The following is a 20,684-nucleotide window of genomic DNA, read 5'->3' as shown; positions in this document are numbered from 1 at the left end:
ACAGCGGATCATGTGTAGGCCTACCCTTCAACCGACAGACGGATCTGTTTCTAAATGACAGGTAGTAAGTCATTAAGCTCACTTGTCTCATCAACAAGGCAATACAATTTCAAAACTATTATCTCACATTAATTGGGCGTCGTGAGTTGGGAGTAGCGAAGAAAAGGTTGGGATGGGATGAAGAGGAAAGGAAGATCGAGGTGGAGTGAAAGAAGAGAAGCGAGAAAGACGTGAAGCATTGTTTCCAGGTTTCTTTCAATAGAGCACATTTAATAGGGGATTACAGTTGACAAGAAGGTGTGAATGCCGTAGCTTTTGTCTATTTTCGACCGAAGAAACAAGCTAGGTGTGGGTGTGAGGGGAGACGCCACCAACCAAACCAAGTCCCATTCACTAGCACAAGCAAGCAAGTACGAGGCGTCTATTCTTCACCTCACAAAACCACACATTCAGCACCGATGAATTGAAAGAAAATTAGGAAGACTTCTCTCATTGCAAACTATGTACAATCTGAATGACTTGTTTCAAACTTACCTGGCGTTCCTTTTTATTGAGGTGGATAGTTTTGCATGTGCACAAAGGTCTTATTATGATGCTCTTCTCTTCTTTTCTAATACTTTGTTGTATAGAAATCTCAAGTTGTATTGTATGTGCGTTTTTAACGCAAGTTCTTGTTTAGTTGTACGTTTGATGGCACCCGGGTCACATCGCGTCAGTTCGGGTACTCTAGCTTGCAATAGTTATGTTTTGATAGCAGTAGAGTTAGGCTGTAGATAGCCTCAATCACTTGATCGTTCTTATTTATTTCGAATAATATGATTAAACTTCCATTATCATCTTTCAAGAGTATTTGCTGTGGTTTTTATTCGCTATAGTTTGAGTTTATTGATTACAAGTTGAGGGATTAGTCTAATTTTTGCAATTATAATTTTTTAGATGATATCAATAACTTTTAACAGGGTGCATCATACGAAAAGTGATTCTGAGCTCTTACAGTATCAATAACTAGAAATTATACAAGATCAATAGATCAATTACAATTGATTATATAGTGGTGTGTCTGGTGGATAAATTGGTATTTTGACGCGGGGATGAAAACGTCCTCTTGTTGGAAATATCTTTTCAGGTAACATCAGTAGCTATGATTATTACTTATCCATTCCACTTATATCACTTATCCATATCTTTCCACGCTGACCACACCAATTATAGAATCAACTTTCCTTGCTCTATCCAAAGAAAATCTAGACTGCATGACGCAATCAAAAACTGCACCCGGAGTTCTTTGAGAAGTGAATTATTTGACATTCTGGATCCGCACTAATTCAGAGCTTTGAGACTCTTGTTTCAAAATGGAATATGATAACATTACATTCCTCTCAATAAAAATAAAATTTCTAGTGTTTTTTCTAAATTTAGGCTGGTACTATTCAGTTTGGATATCTCATTTATTATTCCATTCAAGATGTAATTATTTAACAGAGCGGTGCAGTTACAAACAGTATTTGTGTAATTTGTGTTGGAGTTGTATTCAATTGTGAGTAATGTTTGGTGATGAAATAATACAAGATTATGCGTTGTTATCTTCCTTGCATTATCAATATTTCTTTAAAAAAAATCCTACTACATTATACATTGTAATACACATGAATGTCTCTCATAAAGTACTAAATCTTAAACCAACACGAAAAATGTTGATTGTGAACAGCTTGTATAATGTTGTAATGGTGAAACGTACACCACACGTGTGTTGTGTAACCCAATGTGCAGTAGAAAATGGCGACCAGAGTGAGCAGTGTAGGGCATTGGACGGAGCACCATGTGTGTCTGTGTCCATGTGTGTGTGTGCTAGTGCTGGTGTACAGGAAATGGGACCACAGGGCGGGCTGGCAGAGGCAGAGGCTATCTCACCTGGCTATCCTGCCAGGAAATGAGATGCTCCCATGGGGACCCGATGTTGGGGGGGGGGATGACGTTCAAGTCGGAAGCTCCTATCTCGACTACCCCCTCCTCGTCCACCCCTGGAAATGTCAATGGGATTATTATTAGCGCGCCGTGTTCGTAAAACTGACACACAACTGCAGCATGTGCCAAATTTCCTCCTCTACGAAAGATAGTGACGAAGCTGCTCGACTTTGCTGTGGTCACAATGACACCTCCGGGGGTGGCACCGGATGCCGCCCCCACTGGCCGAAAGGCGGAAGGCGGCAACGCACCTTCGAGGAAATTATTGTCACCCCGCTGGAGCACCTCTCTTATCGTGTCCTGTTGAGAAATTATTGTTCCATGCAGACTGCAACCAATGTCATGGAAGCAATTATTTGACCGGCATTCCAAAGCACTAATAACTACTACTAACCTATATTGGTAACACAGTATGAAACTTTGCAGACAGATAGCAAACTAAGAATCATTTGATTGACAGTATATTTGCCAGAATTGGTGTAATCGATTTAGGATTTTGGCTGGGCAGTAAGACATTTTCAGGTGGAAGGGGGCATGATTGATGAAGTTATCTCATTCATACAGTACATTTTCTGCCTTAATCAGTAGGCAATATTCAACTGAATATTTCCAGCAAATCAGTGTTCAAGTATACTATAATCTTGATAGTAGATAATATTTAATTAGGCATTCATGCGGCAAATGAGTAAGTAATGGAGTTGGTTATTCCCTTGTTATGTTCTGAATTAACGCTAATGACAAATCAATTGGAAACTAGCTTACTAACTACTACTTTGATTGTAGGCCTAATCAAAGAATTAATAATCTCTATAAACTTTTTTAGAAATGTACTTTAGTTGGAAAAGCTATCTTAGGGTGTTAGATGCGTTTATGCAGATATTAGGAAATAATTATTTGAAAGTGAATAATACACTACACAAGTCTAAGATTTTCTCATATATTTTGTTTTTTTTTCTATTCAACTGCTTCCATATTCTTTACTTCGCATCCCATGTAGTATTTTCGAGCAGATAGCATTGATAGTGGGCGACAAAGGGTAGAGATGTTGCGAGAAGGTAGGAGCGCACTTCTTTTTCTGTACACCTTGGGGATATAAAAAGTTTGGAGCAGTCAGAAGTTGTGCTACAAATTGCGACGCGGAGGGTGATGGGGCATTGAGGCATCAAGGGCAGGGGGCATGAGGTGGGGGGGCAGGAAAAGGCTTTGCCAGGTCGGCTGCTGCCAACAAGATCAGGGAAGTCGTGTATGATGTAATGGAGGATCACAAGCGACTTCCGTCGAGCGGCGCTAGGATAATTTAACGTTTTACGGTGTCGCAGACGTCACAATTTGCATAACTCGGTCGTCGCGACGCTGCTTTTACGACATCGGCTCTATCATTTTTATGTTTACGACGCATGTGAAAACCTTCCCCGGTTATTTAGTGAGCCGAACGTCTTCCAACCTTTCTCTACAATTGTTACCCCATTGTTGTTTCTGCACTTTGCTCTACTCAACTGCTCACACGTGATTCTCTCAAAGAACTGCATATATTTTCAACAGTCTATATATCCTGGCTGCATGTCAACTATTCCGTAAAGCCGCTCCAACTGAATGTGGGATCTCCTAATCTACCATCACATATCACATCAATAGGGGATGTAGTTAGTAAGCTCAAGGAAGAGCTTGTCGTCGAAAAAAATATCCTGATCCATGGCTACGTTTTGTTTTTTTATATAAGAGGATATTTTGTACTCTTTGTAGAACACCTTTATTTTTTGCTTCGGACGATGATTTTCTAATTCTCTGTAGACGTTCTTGTCTTCTAGTAGGTCTTCTACAGTAGTAGCAGTCTTCTACTATAACTGGAAAGGAGAAAACATATTATTGGTTGTGAAAGTTGACCCCCAGACATAAAACATGGTATACAAATTGGAAATATCGAACTGGTTGAAGAGTGGAAGAGATAAAAATCTAGATGATTTTTTGATTATTGTAAGAACTTGTTCACTGTAATGAAAAACGATTTACCTCAATCTAAGTTCATTATTACTAGGTTGCAATCGAGAGAGAAAAAATCAAATCTATGTTCAGATCAAATCAAATTTCATTCTCTCTTCGAAAAAGAAACAGTTCACAAAGTAAAAAATATAGCCTACATATACAAAAAACAAACAATATCTAACAAACAAAAACAGTTCATCATTATCACGAAATCAGGAAAAAAAACATTCAGCACACTAGGTTTACTTGTGGAGGGAGTCGTAAGTAGACAGGTAAAGTGAGAAAAAAATAAAATATTAGGGGGTTTTTCAAATTCTTGTTGATTTAAATTCAGCTCAACAACTGAACTTTCCGAAGTAGCTAGTAAAATTTCACAAAACGGTCAAATCAGTAACTCCTTGAATTTTTTTTAACCATTTGTTTCTTCTAACACTTTCCTCTCAGTATCCTCACAATACTCATAGATTATTGTGAGTAATACCTGATACACTTATTACTCTATCTGATTTCACTGTTTGAATGAGCGAATGTCCTTCGATTTTTACTCATCCAATTTTCATGGTTATTTTTCAATCATAAGAATGCAGCGTTAGCTTTTCCTAAAGGGTAGATGCTCTATTCTTCAAGTATCATATTTCCACAGTTTTGAACTTTCAAGAAGCAGACTCATTTTAAATTTTATATACTTCCAAAATTCTTCAATGTACTTACTCATTGTAAATAGATTATTTATTCAGTATTGACAAATACCATGGGATACTAACAATATTTCTATGATTTTTTCAGGATACTCGAATGGATAACTCTCTCTAATCATTTAATTAAAGGTAAGAAAGGATACTTCATTCATAAATTATTATTTTCAGTTTATCAGTTTCATTCTGCTTGTGCCATTAGACAGACTAGGATTAGAAGCATTTGAAGTTTTATTATATGAAGCAGCCTATCTAAAAACTACTCGAGTTTTTAATTTCGTTCTCATTGCATCTGTAAAATATCTTTGATACAGTAGTAACTTGAGAAAATAATAGAAAATAATACAATGCCTACTCCCATATTTTCGGGTTGATTTTTTCGTTTTTCTTTTGTTAATATATGGCGCCTTCAATTGTTAGAAACAATTGAAATGCAGACTCTATTGATACTATGATCAGGGAAACTGATAAGAAGTTTTATCTATCGATTACAAACAATTCTCAGAACAATTAATTTTAAAAGAGTGGAGCAACAACCATTATCACTTTGAAAAAAGTTGAAGATAATAGTGGAGTTACAAACGTAATACACTAAGTCATCTCGCATGTGTTAATAACAGCATTTGAGCCTAAAAATTGCAATATATTTTCATTTATATCATTAGGGCTGCTAAGCTATGCAATGTTATCTTATTCTCTGTGAAAATTGTGCTTAAAGCATAGCTGATAAGTGACAAATTATAGATTGTGAAATCTCATCAATCTTTGACTGGAAGCATATTATTATCCTGTTAGCATTCATAATTTCAATGTTGACGCTACTTTTGGATCTTCACATTCAGCCAAATCTATTCTGCAATTGGATTTCGTGCAAACGTATTCTTGAATGAGGAAGAGTGCTATGATGCAATTGTGATGCAGTATTTACTTGAGAAGCGCTGGCAGGCAGCAAGCCGTTCAGGAAAAAATTATTAATGTCTCTGTTTTTAGTGGAGACGGACTGCGTGGGCATGCACGACTGACGACGCCTACGTGACGTCATGCATCGGCTTCCATCTCTCTATTCTCCTCCCTCAACACCTTCCCCCCCAAACATGGGGAGACCATCACCAAATATATAATTATTTCGAAATCCACTATCATGTAACATCATCAGTAATGAAGGTTCCAATGAAGCAGCTTATTAGTTCTCGATTAGGTGCTGGGAAACCAATTAGCGAAAATTAAAATGTTGTTAGTATTCAATGTTTTGCAATGTTATGTTGATTATTACTTACTCGGTCATTTGCAAACTCATCAAATTTAATAGGTACTCCATGTCCCGAACAAAATGGTTCAAACCACGAGGTGAACTCAATTATCTAAATGAAACGTTGCTAGGGTTACTGTGTGAAACTAGGTGTCTGTCGTCGAATTTCGTTAGGCTGCTATGAGATTCTATACATTACTTTTGTTCTGTTAGCCTATATTGAAAAGTTGCCGCTAAAGAGTTTGTAAATATGAATAAATAAATTACAAAATAAAATATGAGGATGATCTTATTGATTTAGTTCGGTGTTGTGTAAGGATAAGGGTGACAATAACATAATAAACATATGCATTGGAAATTCTTGAAAAATTATATGGCTCTCAAGTAATTTGGCTCAATGTGAGATCTCTTCACTAATAAAAATATCCAAGTTTCTAATACATGTTGAGTATGTAGGAATTTCGGGTCTGATGACCACCATTGGCACCTATAGTACGGTCCACGTTATAATGGCAGTGGGAGAAGAGTACAGCGTTGCTGATTCTCTGCCTTGTCACTGCCTTCTATAGAAAGGTGATATCAGTATACTCCATGAAATATTAACTGTTCATTCTTGTTAAGAATGATCAATTAAATTTTATAGTTGAGAAGAAGAATTTTTCAATGATTAAATAATAAATTTTCACAATAAATTGATTTGAAATATTTTGTTCATTTATTATATTTCTACATTGTTGTAAACGATCTAGCAACGTTTTAGAGCTAAAAACGGATAGCGCTATCTGCTCTGTTGGATAATAGACAAAGGTAAATATAATCAAATACTGCCATTATAACGTGGACTTCACTCAAGTGTAAGTTTATATTGATGAAACATCTTTGAATACAAATAAACTTATAGATGAGCACAGTTGAAACTGAATAACAGAGATAATAATGTGAAAAATACAAATCAGAACTGCATTCAATTAATAAATCGTATAGATAACAAATAACATGATGATTACTGAAAATGATTATAACTTAATAAAAACTATATAATTCATCAGCATCAGCATCACTGTAATCCCACGTTTATGCCTAGAAAAAGCTAATACTGGTGGAAGATGGATAATATTTCGGCATACTATTGTGCTCTTATGGGAATATGAAAAAAATCCGTCTGAATCGGACGTTCCCAAACTCAAGGCCAATAAGATGAGAAAATACGTCATCTGAATCATTGTGTGTCAAAAAATCGGCTCGTCAATATCGTGTCGGCAGAATCAAGATGTCCACCTCTGTGAAAACTCAGTCAGGTCTTGGGTAATAGTCTGCAAAGACAATCCCACCGCTCGAGAACTGTACAAGAAGCACTTTGGAAAACTAATCTGTTTTTTATCTCTTTTTTCATTGCACACTCAATTTAGAATTAGCCTGCTCGTTGCGTTTTTCGGTCTACCCGGCATAATTTTACACTCAATTACGTCGAGCTCCAATTCCTCTTTCCTTCCTGTTGTTTATGCGCTTACGGCGAATTGTTCTTCACTTCCCCTCCTTTTTCTCATGCCAACTCTTCTGCAGTCTCCTATATATGGGCATTATCTCCCATGAGCATTCATAATATCATTTTCATATTAACTGTAACTTGAGTGCAGTCCACTGTACATGAGCGAAAGAGCATTATCAAGTATACATTTGAATCATTCTAAACATATTCATAAAATGTGGGTGAGGAAATTGAAAGGCGCACATCCTATTGTGATATTCACTTCTTGGGTGGGAAGAGGAAGCATTGATGTTATTTGGAAGAAATGCTGGCAGTTTGGACTGAATCTCACTATTGTAAAGCAATTAAATAAACCTACAAAATAATCTAAAAAATTATCGTGGAAGATAATTTTCTTACAGAAGAAGATTCTCATTGCAACTCAAATAATAATGTGGAAGGGAACAGAAAATTTTTTTCACCTATTTTATCTTCACCTACTGTAATAAACTACATATATGTATTCGATACATTCGCTTACATTAAATATAGTAGAAAAACTTGATATCTGTGTAAATCCTGAAGTAATTCAATTATCTTATCACCAACTTCTTTTTAATCATACTCCACGACATTTTAAACATTGTCCTTTCTTCGTTGCAACTATGGTCAATTCCATGACAGCACTAGTATTCAATCTTCTTTTAAACATAGATGAGACAGTACATATTATATAAAAAATATCATCTTCCACCTTCTCAGCTTATTCATTTTGAAAACTATTTTCAAAAATAACATACTTCATTACAGTCGGAAGCTATACTCAATCAATCACATTATTATTTGAGTTGCAATAGAGAATCTTTTTCTGTGAGAAAATTATCTCCAATCAATCATTGAAATTCATCATAAAACTACAGGTATAGACTTAACCTATTTCGGACTACGTATAACTTTATCTAAATTTGGGAGAGGAATAGCACAAGGTAACTTATAACCTCATTTTTTCTCTCCCTATCATTTTGATGATGTACTTATTGTATCAGTCAATAAATCAATATCGATCAATCAGTCAATCACAATGTTTACTCATTCATTTTGGGGATGTGTGGCAGAGAGGACCTAGAGTCCTAACTCCGCCCTTAATAAAGGCAATTCAATTCATTTGTTCCTTATTTGAAGAAAAAATGAAAGAATCTACAAAATGAAACGAAAAATATATATACATGTCCAATTTTACTTGAGGAGGTTTTGCTAGTTATTGATTGCACACAACCTTTTTTCTCAATTATTATTTGAAAAATCAGAAGGCTCAAGCAAAAAAACATGAGCAATCTCTCTCACCACAAGGAAGTTATTAAATTCTGATGACCTCGGATAGCCTTCAGCTACCATAGCAGTATATTGTATTTATAGATAAAGCTATATACAAAATAAAAAAGAAATACAAGCATTTGAACGCCTCCGGATGTCATTTTGTGCCAACGTGCGAGGAAGTGTTCAAGGGAATGATTCTAATAAGATGAGAGAAGAAGAGAGCAAGAGTGAGACAATAATATGTATGTGTGTGTGTGTGTGTGTGAGAGAGAGAGAGTAAGAGATAAAGAGAGGGAGTTAGAGATGAAGAAAGAGAGAAATGTATGAGAGAGTGAGTGACAAGGCGAGTAATGCAGCATCAAGCGTGTTGATTCGCGGAGCTGGCTGGCTGGGTCCGTCTCCCGTCACGGATGTTTCCACCCGTTATTAACTCCACTTACTTGTTTCCCAATTCTCCTTCTCCTCTACCATCTTTCTTCTTCTCCTGTACCATCTTACTTCACTTCTTCTCTTATCACATCCATCGTCTTCATGTTTGTGGGAACACAGCTTCTCTCGCTACTTCTCATCATCGATCATCGTTCTTCCCCTAGAGAGAAGCTTCTGCTTCTCCATCCCTTCCTCGGCTCAGCTCATCCGACAGGATTCGGTTTCATTCTTCGTATTTGTTTTCTCACCTATGTGCTCTTGAAACGATACTATTTTGTTTCTTTGCCCGGTCACGAAAATGAATCACGGCAGAAAAAGGCGAATGTGGGAAAACACGAGTGAAACTTACAACTAACACTTTGATTTGATATATCTGGGATCAAGACTATTTTCTTGTTCGAGTGCAATTCTAAAGAATCATCACTCAATTAATTTTTTTTGTTATGTCTCAGTTGGTCGGTCTCTTTCCAACAGCACAATCTTCAATTCCAGAAAATTTATTAGTCAGACCAGGCTGAATGTTCAGGCTGAAGATTTCAACTGAAACCTAACTATAGAGAAAATATAGCATTAAAAATTGGTGCATAAACGTACCATGAGATATTTTCTATGATTTTTACTGTCAATTCTTCAACCGAATGATCGCCGGCTAAAGTGATCCCCCCTTATCGGCCAACAGCTTCGGGTGGATGAGCCGCTAAGAGAAGAGCACCCTCTTGCCCTGAAGTTGGGAAACTGGCTCCTTAAGGCAGATGAGCTGCAGAATGCGGCCAACGGCATGAGGATGAGAAAGAGTTTTCGGACAAACCACCTTATTATAGATCCAGATTGGATGAATCCTAGTAAAACCATCATGGCAAGGCTGACAACAAAACAAGTCCTGAATAGTTCCTCGATCGGATCTCCGGGAGGAAACGTTTTAAGCAGTGATGCAACGGCGAAACTAACCGAACAAACTTGAGAATAGCAACCTGGAACGTAAAAATCTGGTAAATCTGGTATGGCGCACTCACACAACTTTCCTTGCCGTTACGAAAATTGATTACCTGACGCTAGTGTTCCCGCGCATCTGAAGTCTACTAATTCAAAGATCTGAGCCAGCTGGTGTCAGGACAATAACGCTGTAGACACACGAGATCTGCTATCTCTTCATAGTGGATGATTTAATAGAATCAATATCAAAAAACCACTTTTTTGGACTCAGGGGACCTCGAAACGTATAGAAATTTACAAATTGGGGTACCTTAATTTTTTTTCGGAAAGCAATACTTTCCTTACCTATGGTAATACGGCAAGGAAAGTAAAAACTCTGAACACACCAGGAAAAACAGACAACGATATCAAAGAAATGAAGCGACTTCACATAGATATCCTTGGAGTGAGCGAAATGCGATGGCTCGACTCAGGCGAGGTACATTTGGAGGGATTCAAAGCATTCTACTCAGGAAGAAATGATGGAAAACAAGAAGATGGAGTAGGAGATTGTGACCAGAGAACTAGCAGCATGCATCAAGACGTTTACACCCATTTCAGAGCGGATACTGGTTATACAATTGGAAGGAAGTCCGGTAAGCATCAACATCATCCAAGTATACGCCCCAACTCTGGATAAACCAGATGAGTAGGTAGAAGAAATGTACGCCTCCATCAACAATGTCATGAGTAAACTGAGGAAGAATGACATAAATATCGTAATGGGAGACTTCAACTCCAAAGTGGGGGAAGGGATAACCTCTGACGCTCTTGGCCCGTTTGGACTTGGAGAGATAAACAAGAGAGGAGACTCACTGGAACTGTTTGCATCAACACATGACTTAGTTGTAACAAGAACATGGTTTGAACAACCCAAGCGCTGGTTGTATACCTGGAAAAGTCCCAGTGACAAACCAGAAAAGGTGATCAGAAATCAGATTGACTTTATCATGATCAACAAGAGGTTCTGAAACAGCTGCATGACAATGAGGACTTGCCCAGGCACTGATATTATATCAAATCATAATCCCCTGGTGGGAGACTACAGAATCAGAATCAAGAAGATCAAAAAGAAATCACTCCCACCTTACGATTTGAGAAAACTAAGAGATGAGTAAACAAAGGAAGAGGTGATAAGGACTCTTAATGATCAGTATGAAGGGACAGACAGAGCTGATGTGGAAATGGAACTGAAAGGTCTACAGGAAATAGTACAAAATATAAAAACGGATATGCTGAAACCAGATAAGAGGAGGAATAAACCATGGATGACCAAGGAATTATGGATTTAAGGATGATCCTTGAACTTATGGAGGATAGAAGATTGTCAAGGGGTAACAAAGGTGAGTACTGTAGGATCCAGAAGATCATTGTGAACAAAATAAGAGAAGCCAAAGAGAAAGAAATGATTGAAAAGTGTGAAGAGATAGAATATTCACAGAGCAAGTATGATGCTCTGCAACATGTACAAGAAAGTGAGAGAGCTTACCGGGACTGGCCGAAGAAAGACGGGAAGAGTGCTATTTTCAGATGAGGGAGATCTAATTCTATCTTTGGAAGAGAAGAAAGAACAGTGGACAAAGTACATCGAGAAACTGTTCCAAGACAACAGAGCTGAAGGCATTCCACATGAGACAGGAGAGTGTGGACCATACTTTTTGGAGGAAGAGGTCAATGCAACAATCAATCAAATGAAGAACGGGAAAGCAGCTGGGCCTGATGGAATAGACGCAGAGTTCCTTAAACTCCTTGGAACCTAAAACATAAAACGGTTGACAAACATTTTTAATCAGATTTACACATCGGGCAGGATCCCAGAGTCATGGCTGAAATCGGAGTTCATCACTTTACCAAAGAAACCAAGTGCCAAGACCTGTGACGACTATCGCACCATCAGCTTAATGAGCCATGTGTTGAAGCTGTGTTGAAGATAATTCATAAACGAATATACAAACTGTGTGAAGAACAGATAGCGCCGAATCAATTTGGTTTCTTGAATGCTGTAGGTAGGAAGCCCTCTTTAGTGTGCAAGTACTATTTCAACGAAGCAGAGATGCAGCGTATTTGCATGCCTTATAGATTTTAAAAAGGCATTCGATCGGGTAATACGCGAGAAGATGGTGGACAGGTGGACATACTCAGAAACATTGGAATGGATGCAGGAACAATTAACATAATAATAAACCTGTACTGGAACCAGTCAGGAGGAGATAAATATTCAACGAGGAGTAAGGCAAGGATGTATTCTTTCACCCATCCTTTTTAATTTATAATCTGAATTAACATATCAGAGAGTTGTAGGAAGTTCAAGACAAAAATGGTTTAGAATTTAAGTGTGGCCTGAAGTTTTGAGGCGAAAGTTTTCTGAGACCAAGACGGTCAGGCACCCATTTTATACAATATACGGTCCGCATAACATAAAACACGGAATTTAATGCGAAGCAAGTATCTTTTCATCTTGTGTCAGTATGAATTGATATCATTGGAAACTCTTTTATTATATCCAGGAAAGATTCAAACCGGTATGACAAAATTATGAAACTCAATGTCAAAATTGAAAATAATTCAATTTCAAAGTGGAAATTAGTGACGACAGTGCTTTCATATTGTGTGTTGCAAATTATTGAACAAAGTAGGTAGGCCTATATTGATATTATGTTTGAATAAAAAGTATTTCAAATGAGCTTAATAAAAAAAATTAATAACTTCAACCAGAAATAAATTAATCATATGGAAATAAGTATTTGTTCATAATATAGTATCAATCAACAAAACTATTAGTAAACATTTATTGGAAATTCATTCTATTTTATAACCTGACGATGGTGTGATCACCAAAACAAGTTTTTTGAACTATTTTAATTTTTTTTAAAAAATAAAGGGTGCTTCAAGATTTTTATTTTGTTTTATTAATTTAAAAAGTAGCCCATGTGGATGAAGTGTTTTTATAAATGAACTTGTATATCCGAGTTCAAACTTTATTATGACAAAATATGCTCAGTATAATAAAGGATCAAATGATTGACAGGATTTGCAATATTCCAATGCAGTGAAAAGTTAAATCAAATCATTTTATTGCACATCAGACATAATTATTTCAATATACAAAGTCATCAAATACAAAATTTGAACAATCCAAGTAGCTAAATTGAAATTTAAAACTAGTGACGTCAGCCTGAGCTAGGTATGTCAACAACGAGTGGTGAGTAGCATGCATACTGTCATGCAGCACACGCGCTACCGGTGAGGGGCCCGAGGCATAGCGGCAGCAGCCGGTGTGCGGGGGCCTTAGCCCAGTGAACATCAGAAATTTATTAAAACCAAACAAGTGCGGAGCTTGACATGAGCACAGGCACCGTTTGTGTTGGAGGCCGATTAATTTTGTTTGCCGAGCGCGATGCATTATTTAGTGAAGCGCCTGCAGAAAGACTGTCATCGCTCCACCAAGAGTAGAGCGGCCGAGCACTCCAAAATGGAGCCGCTAGTCAAACAAAGCGCACGGCCAATCTCTCCTGTCGCATACCCGGTCTCTTCTGTCTCTGTTCCTCCCACATGAACCCAATCACTTCTCTCTCTGTTGCTCTTGCACAGCCAATCTCTTCTGTCGCTTGCTGCTTGCCTTAAATATTGACTGCACCCTGCCCCCTCAAACAACCCACCTCCACCACCAGAAGTTTCTTCCCGAGGCGTATTGCGATAACCTGGCGACATTAACTTCATGCAGGATCTAGAGTTTTTGAAACACCATCAGTTTAGTATCAGATGGGGTGCATGAGTGTGTCAAATATTCATAATGTCAAAATTGAAAATTGGGCCTGTCGCAGTGTGGACTGTCGGTCGGGTTTCGGTGCTTGTTTCATAAAACTTGTCTACAGCAGCGCGAGATTGATCAGAACTGCTGAGGAGTTTTATCATTTGAAAAAAATCAGAAGGAATAATGATTACGAAACTGTGAATACATAAGCTTTGAATATAATTTCCTCCTCTATCATAGAGGAGGATTTTCCATAAACCATAACCATTGAAGATTAAAGGAATAAGGAACAGGCTTTCACAATCTAACATGATGTACGATATAAGAGTTAACATTCTACAAAAAGTCTCTCGATCGAAAAAGTTGTGATATATTACTAGTTCGAATAATGTTATTGCTGTGGACTTTACAGAGTTTTCTGAACACTCAGAACTGGATTTTGTTCAAAAAGAATTCAAAAGACGTTCAAGCATACTGACTGACTCACATAAGCTCGGATCAAGACAGAGATTGGAGGACTCCTACATGAAAATCGTCCAATTTACCTCAATATTATTTGATGTTTGGGAATTAATGATGCTGCTTCATACGACAAAATTTAATACATTTCATTAATAGAAAACCATTCACTTTTAAAGTTAATATTGTTGAATGTTTCAAGAGCTGTGCACAGAAAAACTGTTATTCCCAATAATTCTTCATCTTACTTCAATCATCAATAACAGTACTTCAGTTGTTGAATGGTCACACTGCCACAATAGAAGCTGGTCCAATGCAAGCAGTAGATGGATGAAGATTCTTGTGGGAGACTTATTTTGCGAGGCTGAGTAGGAGTAGCAGCGGCAGCAATTACTCGTCGATCTGGAGCCGTGCGACTTGGAAATCGCGAGCAAGGAGGGCGGACGACACGGCAAGCTGCCCCGCGTCTGCGTTTCTGCTTTGTATGGAAACCGCACTTAGTTAATGCGAAAAACATGTTCGGCTGCCAGTCAAGAACCAACGGCTTGTTGCTTTTAGAATAGTAGTTGGGAATGTTTTCGCCAATTGAATCAATCTTAAGTTCAATTTCACTTTGCTTATTTCGCAGCTCTTTTCGCACCCCCTGGCACTACGCAATGCTTTTCTTAAAACCTCCTTCCCTCTGTTTAGAAAACGGCACTCTCTCAAACATGTCCCAACTTTATATCTGTCTTGCTTTCCTTCTAAGCTTACTTTTCTCATCACTCTTGCTCTTAAAAGGTTTCTCTATTACCACTTCCATCCCAATTAAATTCCCAAATGTATCTCAATGTATCCACTAAAGCTCATCCTGATATCATGTTGGAAATTTTCCCTTCCCATAAAAACTCAACTTTCCTTGCACAAGTTATCAGAGTGAGTGCTACGACGCCGAAGTTTATTTTCGAGGAGAGGCATTTATTTGAAAGCAACTTCCATAAAAGCGAAAGTTGAGACTTTAATTTACGAAAATATGTTATTGATGTTGATGAATCTATTCCAATTTTTTAATAATTTTCAACTGTTACATTATCTTCCCCGATTGATCATTTTACACTAAATAAATAAATAAATATAATTTTATTGGCGCTCAAAATTACAATAGTTATGGACAACGTCAGAAATTATTGTTTAGCAAACATAGTCAGTCACTGATCATTCACAACCCATCAATATTATAATCCCAGTCGTGAGAGACCAGAAAAGACCGTCAAAAATGTGGTGGGAAAGTTTTTTCTTATTCATATACTCAACCAATTTAGACCTTGAATTCTTGTATTATTTATTTGAAATATTTTAAAAAAAAATGTTGATCAACGTAATTCAAATCTACGTTGACTCTCGCTCATCAATAGAAATCCAATTAGGATATATGGTAGATAACTTTATCATATTTACCGACTCTTTTATTTGGCATTCACACTTTTCACAGTTCTTGATGAATGCCTGCTTAGTACGGTATATACTGTGTATGGTTCGTTGGAATTGATATATTACAATGTACCACATAAGGAAAATATACAGATTTTTTACAATAGTTTTTATCATTATTATTCGTCTGTATGGATTTCCATTTGAAACGCTATTATTACATCCAATATTCTTTGTGTTGTGTACCATTTAGGATGACTAATTCATTTTATTTGTTTTGCTTTTACCTCCATAGAGACAAATTGCTTTTCACGTTCCATCCATGAGAGAGAAATCTCTACATCGGAGGCAATCGACTCAGTCACACACAGCTAGTTGACTGGACGATTTATTAGTGTGAGGACCAATCAAATCAAAGTTGATGCCGTGGGTTTGAAATTGATGAGATTCCAAGTGTAGGTGTGTGAGGATGAGATTGCGCATGCGTAGATGTGTGAATGTGACTACAACCCTATCGGCGTGGTGGAGTAGGGGGTGATTGAACATGTAGCTGTCATTGCCAGCACCCTTTGCTAATTGTTATACTTATTGCATCCATTACCACCGTTCCCTGTTCTGGAGCTCACACAGGCACACACACACACACACACACACACACACACACACACACACACACACACACACACACACACACACCACACACTAGACCACATATTGTCTCAGGCGACAGACGCCTGTAGCCCTCAATCAAAACAGTCCCTTTCGCAAACATATATTTCTCCTCCGCTATTTCCAATCTATTATCGTCTCAATGCAATCATGCAGACAGTCGGCAAACGGATGTGAGTGATGTTAGGGGTTCTCAGTTGATGACAGTGCTTGTAGGTGGTTTCAAGCATATTATTACGTGTGGTTGATTTTGACCAGACACCGTTATTAGACGTGATTGGTGGTGAAATTCTTGATTGATTTCTCATGTAGTGAGCCACAACTCAAAATATATACCTCATATAGCCCGTGCCACACTTATCATGTAGCGCTCTGGTCCTACTCATGTCCGATATATCTGTGGTATGGGATAAATCATATGACGGACATGTGTGTCATGCACCATACCAGGCCGTTGTCATCACTGATTTGTGATCATCAAACGTAAAATGTAGTTGCTTCTTTACTAGAAAATTATGCAGGCCATTGCAGCCTATAAATTGAATGAACGCAGTAGTTCTAGATCCAATTGGTTAAAAATTGAAGATAAGTTGGCTTATCTTCAATATTATATTTATGTTTAATGTGAGTGGCAATGATGTTGAAGAACGTTGATACTTAAATCATTCAATTAAAGTATTAAAACGGATTTGAAGTAAAGCGCTTAAAAATGGATTATGGTCGATAGGGTTGTCATTGCATCAATTAATTGATTGAGTGTATAATTATTCCATATACTGTTGACATCACTTTTCTATTTTCACAGGAATAATGATTTACATTCCTTCTCCTAGTGTACAAATTATTTCCCCTTTGTACTCAAATCATACCACTAACTTATTATTTGAATTACAACAAATTTGATAATTTATCAATGAATACCAGAATCTAAATCTCCTCTACTATGAATTACTTTTCTCAAGATTCCAAACTGAGCACAAAGTACCTATATATTCCATTATAAATTCAATTGCTATCCTTGAAATGGTAATCTAACTCACCAACTACGAAACTTTACAATAACCCTCATATCAAAATAATTTGCATAATTCATCATAATCTGTAATGTATCAACGACTTTGTATCAAACTATAATTTATCTACACATCAAGTAAGGCTCGAGATGAAACATCAAGGACGGATCGTGACAATAATACGTTAAAATAAGTAATAAATTACAACGCTCATTGCAATTCTTTTCATTGGCTGGGTTTTCCTGCGCTGCTTCTAGTTGTAAAGAATTAAGTTATATTCCCATCATTAGATAGGACGCCTTCAGAGATTTCCGCGTGAGATCCTTGCCTTGCCTTACCTTGCCTTATTAAGAGAACTCAGTCATTCTGAAGAAAGACGTTGTCTGTTGTTGATCAGTGCTCTGACATCCATGAGTTGAGTTGAAAAAGGAACCAAGTGAGTTATAAATAATGAAAGTAACTATAGCAGAGCTAACTCTCAAGGGCATGGGTTTCAATCATGCTAATTGGGTTATCAATCCTCAAATGTAATAAAAACATGAAGAATATTACAATAACATTCTCAAAAGGATTGGATAAGTTTTCACTTATCTGATGTAAGGAATTATTACAGACAATTTTGATGGTCCTACAAATTGGAATAAACATTATCACAAATTATAATGAATGTTATACTATAATGTTAACTCACAAACATCTTAGAATGTTACTTGTTCAGGTTGTTATTTACCTTTTGAACAAGCTTTTGAATGAATTCTCTTACATTCTAGATAAAAATATGAGTTTCCTGTTGATCTTTCAAATCTCTTTTCTCTTTCCATCATATGTGCAAGATAATCACATTATTATGTATACAAAACATGGAGGAATTATGTGTTATTTGCTGTTTATTGGATTGACCATACTGTTTCTCCAGAGCTTATATGAACTAAGTATGAAGGACGAATTTCGCAGCATGAAAATAGTGCGGCATATCTAATATCAGGTTTCACCAAAATTTTCATTTTTGAAGTGAGCAACTGCTTTTCCAGACTATCCACTTTTATTAATAAAATGTAGGGAGGAGTATTATATTAAAAAGTAAAGGGATTATGAAAGTTTATTGAATTTGAATTGAATTTTATTCGATAGAATAATACAACAGATTACAGATTATACATACACAGGGTATAGTATCGTTACAAATACTCAAATATTTGTTCAACACTCTGATCTAATAGGTATTTTTTGTGGAAAAACTCTTCAAGAAGTTGGAACTGAACTGGTGCTAAAGTACTCCTTTCCCAGCCGAAAATACTATGAATTATTACTGAATTATTGGTTGAATTATTACTGTAGATATTTTTTCACTTGATAAAAAGTTGACAACTTGATCATGAACACTTCATCCACTACATGATCAAATTTTTCCAATTTCTAGTCACTTTCTTGAGTCTCTTATTAATTAAGTTAGCACTGCAAAATGAAATGATATACAACTGTACATCACACTTCAAAAATTGTTGATATCCAACTGTTCCCTTATTTCTTATCCAATTTTATTATTTGGTATCACTTTCTACCCCTTCAGTTTTTCTCGCTATGGAGCACAGAATTCTACAGAATATTTATATTTAAAATGTTATTAAATTCATATCAAACTTATATTGAATATTCAAATTCAAATTTAAATCAAGCAATTTTGTTATGTTAATTTGCTTTCTGGAAATGGCTTATTTGAATTTTAATCTTTAAGAGAATGAGACGCACGCATGTGATATGAGGTAAAGCTGCAATGATATGTGCTTGTGACATGCAATGGACACACAGTGTCTCTGGGTGTTAGCAAGAGACGTCTCCAGGCGTCGAGCACATTCGTTGACAATGAAGGAGGCCAGTTCACTGGCTGGCGTTTGCACGTGGCGTTGTTTCAGGCCAGAGATCGCGTCGGACTGAGCGAGTGGCGAGTCCTGTCCGGAGGCGATCCGTTAAGTCGTCACTGCTGGCGACCTCCTTTGCGTTTTCCGGCCGCCGACTCCTAGTCAAATTCACATTAATCTGGCAGCATTGATGGGTTCTGAAGCATTGATGCTACTTTTAACCAATACTGACAGCTCTCCTCACAATTATCAACAATGTTTCTCCCTCAACTAATGCTGAACGTTTGAAGTGAATCACAAATCGTGACTAGAGCCGCGCTAATAACTACCGGTGCCTGGCAAAGCACCTCACCTATCACCGATAATGAAAACACAGATGCCGGTCGCGCCAAAAAATGAAACTATTGTTCGCATGACACTTTGATGAGATGGGATATTAATAAAGCGTGGAAAATTGCATGGACTCGCTTGATTGCATCTTGCGCCTTGCGCACTATATAATAATAATAAACGCAGATAGAAGACGCTAGCCTAGGCTCTTTCTATTCTGCTAGATAATTTGCGCGCCTAGTGAAATGAAAGCGTTAACTACTGATCTGGCTAGATTAGTTATTATCTGATAGGAAATTTGTAATTAGAATTACTTCCAGGGAAGAGACGTGATGGGAAACTGATACTAGACGTGTAGAAAACTTACATGGATATTATATTACGATCATAATATTCATATCAAATATTACCAAGTGATCAATTCGATTGTTTCTGATAATTTCTCAGATAAGCTATATATTAGAAGTGAAACCTCTATCTACGATTTGAAATTCTAGATTCCATAAAGCCGTGTCCACACTGAACAAACATATCATACATGTTCGGCAAACATGTTTGTTGAGGAGCTCAGGGACAAACATTTTAAAAAGACTCGACAATCATTGTTTGTCAAACAAAAAATTTGCCCAAACTTTTTCAACAAAAATGTTTGTCGAAAATTTGTTCAGTGTGGATACGGCTTTAAACTGAAAGCTATTATAATGAACACACTTGAATCAAATCAAAAATTCTTTATTGGTCTTTCAATACAATAACCATTTAAAAAAAAAAACTTTCAACAAAAATATAAGAAACCAATCACCTGCAAGGAAAATCCTGTGCACAGGTGAGAATTGCTAATACAATTCAATATGAGTAATTAAGAACTTAGAAAAGATGAAATAAGAATTCATATAATATAATATATAATCTCAGTGAGTTTTAACTTTGTTGATTAAGCAAGAAGCAAAGAAAGTAAGTTATGATATGAATTCAATTTTTCTTCATATTATTTCAAAACATATGTCACGTGCTCACGAGAACTGATCTTCAAGATTAGCTAATCATCCAAATGAGATCATGTAACAGACTATTAGAAAAGGGGGCCACCAGTGACATAATTCAGGCTTGCA

At 36.9% G+C, this 20,684-nt stretch overlaps 1 long non-coding RNA gene across 1 annotated transcript in view; it reads left to right on the top strand.

Moving 5' to 3' along the window:
* Window positions 1-677: 677 nt before the first annotated feature.
* Window positions 678-20,684, top strand: part of LOC120350481 — a 99,265-nt gene continuing 79,258 nt past the window's right edge. The window contains exons 1-2 of the long non-coding RNA XR_005570798.1: window positions 678-1,126; window positions 4,735-4,775. This is a non-coding gene — a long non-coding RNA (uncharacterized LOC120350481). The remainder of the gene's footprint in view (window positions 1,127-4,734; window positions 4,776-20,684) is intronic.

This window comes from Nilaparvata lugens, chromosome 3 (genome assembly GCF_014356525.2).
Source record: "Nilaparvata lugens isolate BPH chromosome 3, ASM1435652v1, whole genome shotgun sequence".
Taxonomy (NCBI): Eukaryota; Metazoa; Arthropoda; class Insecta; order Hemiptera; family Delphacidae; genus Nilaparvata; species Nilaparvata lugens.
Note: the sequence above shows the minus strand (reverse complement) of the source record. Positions and strands in the feature narration are given on the sequence as shown.